Source organism: Nomia melanderi, unplaced genomic scaffold (genome assembly GCF_051020985.1).
Source record: "Nomia melanderi isolate GNS246 unplaced genomic scaffold, iyNomMela1 scaffold0108, whole genome shotgun sequence".
Classification (NCBI taxonomy): Eukaryota; Metazoa; Arthropoda; class Insecta; order Hymenoptera; family Halictidae; genus Nomia; species Nomia melanderi.
Genome location: NW_027475223.1, coordinates 7,549 through 15,000, shown reverse-complemented (window position 1 = coordinate 15,000; position 7,452 = coordinate 7,549). Strand labels below are relative to the sequence as shown.

The window sequence follows — 7,452 nt, the reverse complement described above, 5'->3', positions numbered from 1 at the left end:
CTCTCTCGTCGTGGAATCCCCGCGTCGGAGAGTAAAACGCGCGAAGGCTTACTATGAGAGAAGAAATAGTATATGCCGGTGGTTCGCGTGTGTAGGCTCTATACGAAATTGCGATTCAAGAGAGTAGGAAAAGACGCGATGAACCACGATTTCCGTGCGTCTTACGTCTCTCGACGATGGGACGATCCACGCGAAGAGTTGTTACGTGCTCGCGCGAGGTGCGATAGCGTCGATTCGCTTTTCTGTACGGGGAGAAATAGAACGATGAGCTGACTTATCGGGTCTTCGTTGGAATTACCGTCGCTGGCATTGTAAACTCCAGATGACCTTGTGATTCCTTCGTCGGGCACTGGTAAAGGGTGGCGATGATTCGTTCTATAATAGAAATACCCGTCGTAGCGTTTCGGCCTAGTCACCCGCCACGAAACACTCTCTCGTCGTGGAATCCCCGCGTCGGAGAGTAAAACGCCGAAGGCTTACTTATGAAACTTACGTCTCTCGACGATGGGACGATCCACGCGAAGAGTTGTTACGTGCACGCGTATGGTGCGATTGCGTCGATTCGCTTTTCTGTACGGGGAGCAATAGAACGTTGAGTTGACTTATCGGGTCTTCGTTGGAATTACCGTCGCTGGCATTGTAAACTCCAGATGACCTTGTGATTCCTTCGTCGGGCACTGGTAAAGGGTGGCGATGATGCGTTCTATAATAGAAATACCCGTCGTAGCGTTTCTTCCGAGTCAACCCGCTCACGAAACACTCTCTCGTCGTGGAATCCCCGCGTCGGAGAGTAAAACGCGAATTCATAGTATGGAAACTTACGTCTCTCGACGATGGGACGATCCACGCGAAGAGTAGTTACGTGCACGCGTATGGTGCGATTGCGTCGATTCGCTTTTCTGTACGGGGAGTAATAGAACGTTGAGTTGACTTATCGGGTCTTCGTTGGAATTACCGTCGCTGGCATTGTAAACTCCAGATGACCTTGTGATTCCTTCGTCGGGCACTGGTAAAGGGTGGCGATGATGCGTTCTATAATAGAAATACCCGTCGTAGCGTTTCTTCCGAGTCAACCCGCTCACGAAACTCTCTCTCGTCGTGGAATCCCCGCGTCGGAGAGTAAAACGCGAATTCATACTATGAAAACTTACGTCTCTCGACGATGGGACGATCCACGCGAAGAGTTGTTTACGTGCACGCGTATGGTGCGATTGCGTCGATTCGCTTTTCTGTACGGGGAGAAATAGAACGTTGAGTTGACTTATCGGGTCTTCGTTGGAATTACCGTCGCTGGCATTGTAAACTCCAGATGACCTTGTGATTCCTTCGTCGGGCACTGGTAAAGGGTGGCGATGATGCGTTCTATAATAGAAATACCCGTCGTAGCGTTTCTTCCGAGTCAACCCGCTCACGAAACTCTCTCTCGTCGTGGAATCCCCGCGTCGGAGAGTAAAACGCGAATTCATACTATGAAAACTTACGTCTCTCGACGATGGGACGATCCACGCGAAGAGTTGTTTACGTGCACGCGTATGGTGCGATTGCGTCGATTCGCTTTTCTGTACGGGGAGAAATAGAACGTTGAGTTGACTTATCGGGTCTTCGTTGGAATTACCGTCGCTGGCATTGTAAACTCCAGATGACCTTGTGATTCCTTCGTCGGGCACTGGTAAAGGGTGGCGATGATGCGTTCTATAATAGAAATACCCGTCGTAGCGTTTCTTCCGAGTCAACCCGCTCACGAAACTCTCTCTCGTCGTGGAATCCCCGCGTCGGAGAGTAAAACGCCGAAGGCTTACTATGAAACTTACGTCTCTCGACGATGGGACGACCCACGCGAAGAGTTGTTACGTGCACGCGTATGGTGCGATTGCGTCGATTCGCTTTTCTGTACGGGGAGTAATAGAACGTTGAGTTGACTTATCGGGTCTTCGTTGGAATTACCGTCGCTGGCATTGTAAACTCCAGATGACCTTGTGATTCCTTCGTCGGGCACTGGTAAAGGGTGGCGATGATGCGTTCTATAATAGAAATACCCGTCGTAGCGTTTCTTCCGAGTCAACCCGCTCACGAAACTCTCTCTCGTCGTGGAATCCCCGCGTCGGAGAGTAAAACGCGAATTCATAGTATGGAAACTTACGTCTCTCGACGATGGGACGATCCACGCGAAGAGTTGTTACGTGCACGCGTATGGTGCGATTGCGTCGATTCGCTTTTCTGTACGGGGAGCAATAGAACGTTGAGTTGACTTATCGGGTCTTCGTTGGAATTACCGTCGCTGGCATTGTAAACTCCAGATGACCTTGTGATTCCTTCGTCGGGCACTGGTAAAGGGTGGCGATGATGCGTTCTATAATAGAAATACCCGTCGTAGCGTTTCTTCCGAGTCAACCCGCTCACGAAACTCTCTCTCGTCGTGGAATCCCCGCGTCGGAGAGTAAAACGCGAATTCATACTATGAAAACTTACGTCTCTCGACGATGGGACGATCCACGCGAAGAGTTGTTTACGTGCACGCGTATGGTGCGATTGCGTCGATTCGCTTTTCTGTACGGGGAGAAATAGAACGTTGAGTTGACTTATCGGGTCTTCGTTGGAATTACCGTCGCTGGCATTGTAAACTCCAGATGACCTTGTGATTCCTTCGTCGGGCACTGGTAAAGGGTGGCGATGATGCGTTCTATAATAGAAATACCCGTCGTAGCGTTTCTTCCGAGTCAACCCGCTCACGAAACTCTCTCTCGTCGTGGAATCCCCGCGTCGGAGGGTAAAACGCGATATATAATAGTATATGCCAGTGGTTCGCGCGCGTCGTCTCTGAGATACGCGGTCGACAGAGTTCCGAAAACACGTGATGTGCCACGATTTCCGTGCGTCTTACATCTTTCGACGATGGGACGATCCACGCGAAGAGAACGTTCGTGCTTGCGTGAGGTGCAACAGCGTCGATTCGCTTTTCTGTACGGGGAGAAATAGAACGTTGAGTTGACTTATCGGGTCTTCGTTGGAATTACCGTCGCTGGCATTGTAAACTCCAGATGACCTTGTGATTCCTTCGTCGGGCACTGGTAAAGGGTGGCGATGATTCGTTCTATAATAGTAATACCCGTCGTAGCGTTTCGACCGATGTCACCCGCCACGAAAGTCTCTCTCGACGTGGAAACCCCGCGCCGAAGAGTAAACGCGAAGGCTTACCATACGAAAGAAAACGGTATTATACGCCTGTGGTATGTGCGTCTCGGCTCTGTGATACGCGATCGGCAGAGTTACAAAAAAACGTTGATGGGCCACGATTTCCGTGCGTCTTACATCTTTCGACGATGGGACGATCCACGCGAAGAGTAGTTACGTGCTCGCGCGAGGTGCGATAGCGTCGATTCGCTTTTCTGTACGGGGAGAAATAGAACGATGAGTTGACTTATCGGGTCTTCGTTGGAATTACCGTCGCTGGCATTGTAAACTCCAGATGACCTTGTGATTCCTTCGTCGGGCACTGGTAAAGGGTGGCGATGATTCGTTCTATAATAGAAATACCCGTCGTAGCGATTCGGCCGAGTCACCCGCCACGAAACTCTCTCTCGTCGTGGAATCCCCATGTCGGAGAGTAAAACGCGAAGGCTAACTATATAAGAAATATATAGTATTATTTATGCCTGTGGTTCTCCGTTTGCCCTACTCTCAGATACGCGACTCGGAGAGTTACGAATAATCGTGATGGACCACGATTTCTGTACGTCTTACATCTTTCGACGATGGGACGATCCACGCGAAGAGATCATTCCTGCTTGCGTGAGGTGCGATAGCGCCGATTCGCTTTTCTGTACGGGGAGAAATAGAACGATGAGTTGACTTATCGGGTCTTCGTTGGAATTACCGTCGCTGGCATTGTAAACTCCAGATGACCTTGTGATTCCTTCGTCGGGCACTGGTAAAGGGTGGCGATGATTCGTTCTATAATAGAAATACCCGTCGTAGCGATTCGGCCGTGTCACCCGCCACGAAAATCTCTCTCGTCGTGGAATCCCCGCGTCGTAGAGTAAACGCGAAGGCTTGCTATAGAAGACTATAGTTTATACGCCTGTGGTTCACCGGTTGCCTGCTCTCCGGGGTACGCGATCGCGCAGGAGTTACGGAAGAACTTGATGGGCCACGATCTCCAAGCGGCTATATCTTTCGACGATGGGACGATTCACGCGAAGAGAACGTTCGTGCATGCGTGAGGTGCGATAGCGTTGATTCGCTTGTCTGTACGGGGAGAAATAGAACGATGAGTTGACTTATCGGGTCTTCGTTGGAATTACCGTCGCTGGCATTGTAAACTCCAGATGACCTTGTGATTCCTTCGTCGGGCACTGGTAAAGGGTGGCGATGATTCGTTCTATAATAGAAATACCCGTCGTAGCGTTTCGACCGATGTCACCCGCCACGAAATTCTCTCTCGTCGTGGAATCCCCGCGTCGGAGAGTAACCGCCGAAGGCTTGCTATAGAAGACTATAGTTTATACGCCTGTGGTTCACCGGTTGCCGGCTCTCCGGGGCACGCGATCGCGCGAAGGTTACGGAGGGACGTGAAGCGCCCGAGCAATGAAACGTCCGCAGGAGGAAACGAGCAACCGCCGAACATTGTTTCGCGACGTTTCCATAATGTATTGTCGTTTCGCTCGCATCCCGCTTCTTTCCCCTAGTTTCCTCGACGCGTAGTTTCGCAGCCTTAGTGGACGAATCATTCTCGATTCGAGGAAAGATATGCAGTGGGGCGTGCAATGAGCCCGCCAGAGACCACGATCTCCAATGCGTCTTTACATCTTTGGACGATGGGACGATCCACGCGAAGAGAACGTTCGTGCTTGCGCGAGGTGCATTAGCGTCGATTCGCTTTTCTGTACGGGGAGAAATAGAACGATGAGTTGACTTATCGGGTCTTCGTTGGAATTACCGTCGCTGGCATTGTAAACTCCAGATGACCTTGTGATTCCTTCGTCGGGCACTGGTAAAGGGTGGCGATGATTCGTTCTATAATAGAAATACCCGTCGTAGCGATTCGGCCGAGTCACCCGCCACGAAACTGTCTCTCTTTCGTCGTGGAAACCCCGCGTCGGAGAGTAAAACGCGCGAAGGCTGTGACTGTAACATATATATATATATACACAGTATACAATGCCTGTGGTTTTTGCGCGTGTCGGCTCTTCGGTATACGCGATCGGCCAGAGTTACGGAGGGACGGTGAAGCGCACGAGAAATTGAAACGGCCGCACGATTGGAACCGAGCAACCGTCGAACATTGTTTCGCGACGTTTCCATAATGCGTTTTCGTTTCGCTCGCATACCGCTTCTTTTCCCCTAGTCTCTGAGACGCGTTTTCGAGCCGTTCTTCTACTATCGATTCTCGTAGAGAGAAGGGACCGGGTAGTCTGGAAGTGGAACCCGCATCTTGCGTGTACCGTACACGGAATTGAGAGGACCGGCCGTGAAGCTCGTTTTAAAGCCGTGCGTCTGACACCCAACTCTTGCGCGCCAATTTCGCGGCAAGAGATAATATGGGACGAATGACCGGCAAAGAGCCAGCTGTGAAGTCTGTTTTTTTAATCGAATCCGTGGACGTGTGTATGCCGTAGCGTCGCTCGTCGTGTTCGTTCATGGTCGTTCCGAGAGAAAGAACGAAAGCGGTAACGAAGGGACCGGCCGTGAAGCTCGTTTTAAAGCCGCGCGTCTGACACCCAACTCTTGCGCGCCAATTTCGCGGCAAGAGATAACATGGGACGAATGACCGGCAAAGAGCCAGCTGTGAAGTCTTTTTTCATTATTTGCTTTCAATCGATCGATCGGTACGATTCGTGCAACGTTTCGCGCGATGCGACGCGAAAACATGCGCGCAACAATAGATGCGTCTGATCGGAAGAACGCGAGGGTCGACTGCACGCGATGGATTCAGTATCGGGTAGGATACAAAATATATCCCCGTCGTTTCCACGCGTGCGAGTCTTCTGCGTCTTTCGCGGGTTTTTGAATGCACTATACGCCCGGAACGTCGAGAAATATATACATATTACTTGAACGTTTTTCGTCTCGAAAGGCTTCGGTGTCGTCTCCAAGGCGACGCCTGAATCTCCTTCGCGCGCTGGTCGGAGATTCAGGTATCAACTTTTATCTTCTCTTTGAAAGAAGAGAGATATTAGGTCGAACAAATGAGAATAAAATTATATATGTGAAATATAAAATTTATACGATTACCCTGAACGGTGGATCACTTGGCTCGTGGGTCGATGAAGAACGCAGCTAATTGCGCGTCAACGTGTGAACTGCAGGACACATGAACATCGACATTTCGAACGCACATTGCGGTCCACGGATACAATTCCTGGACCACGCCTGGCTGAGGGTCGTTTACGTACCATACACTGCTTGCGTAGCTCTGTCAAATCCCCGCCGTCGTTCACCTCTTCGGATCGAACGTTTTTTTACCGAAGGGCGCAAAGAACGTCTCTGAGTCGGGTTAAGAGAAGGATGCTACGTACGAGCGAACGATGGGTGTCTCGTCGGCGTTTGTCGCGGACACGCGAAAATTCTGTGAATTTCACGGACAGTGTACGTTCTAGTTGTTGCAAAACGATCGGAATCGTTTGTATGGACTCGCGTGAGTGTTCGCGGCGTCGTGCGTCGTTCAATTACGACCGCCCGCGGATACCGCTCCACTGCGATATGGATCTGAGCGACAACTTTTTCGGCTGTTCGTGAGATGAACGGTTTCGTGTGTTTAGAAAAATTTTTTTTCCCGCGCTCCCGACGTCACCTGAAATGATGCGTCAGAGGTGAAAGAAAATATTAAGAAGTCGAGAGAGAGAGAGACTACACACGTTTTATTCATATTTTGTATACCGTGCGTGAGACGGATGTGCACGACACGTCGTATGTCGGTATATTACCGACTGGCCCCAGGGAGATTGTTTTCTTCCTCTCTTACGAATGAGATGTACGTTTCGGAGGATCGTCGTTACCGAAACACACGGCAAAACGAGACTTCTCGCAGCAGAACCTTTATACACAATACACATCGACTCTTTTTACCCCGAGAGAGAGAGAAAAGGTGTATTTCTTTTTTTTATTTTTCGAATTCGACGCACGAACGCTTTGACGACTGGAGAAAAACACGGTGTGTGTTAAAATCGTGCGGGACGAGCATGCGTATTCGTAACGGGTCGAATAGTTCTTATTCCCCGTCGTCGCGTGTCCTCGCTGGACCACCACCGTGCGCTTCCGCCACGTTCAGTTGAATTTCGAAATATATATATATAAAAAGAATCACCATATACTCTCTTTCGGGAGGTGTATTTTTATCGGTTTCTGCTATAGAGAAGAGACGGAGATCGTGTTGTGAGGTGTAACGTTTCTGTATCCCCGTTTCGGAGGATCGTCGTTATCGGCGGAACACACGTCAAAACGAGACTTCTCGCA

The 7,452-nt window shown here is 50.2% G+C and overlaps 1 non-coding gene across 1 annotated transcript; it reads left to right on the top strand.

The window, feature by feature from the left end:
- Positions 1–6,228: 6,228 nt before the first annotated feature.
- On the top strand, positions 6,229–6,383 carry LOC143175550 (5.8S ribosomal RNA). The gene has a single exon (XR_013000279.1). It is a non-coding gene; the product is annotated as a 5.8S ribosomal RNA (ribosomal RNA).
- The last annotated feature ends 1,069 nt before the right edge of the window (positions 6,384–7,452 follow it).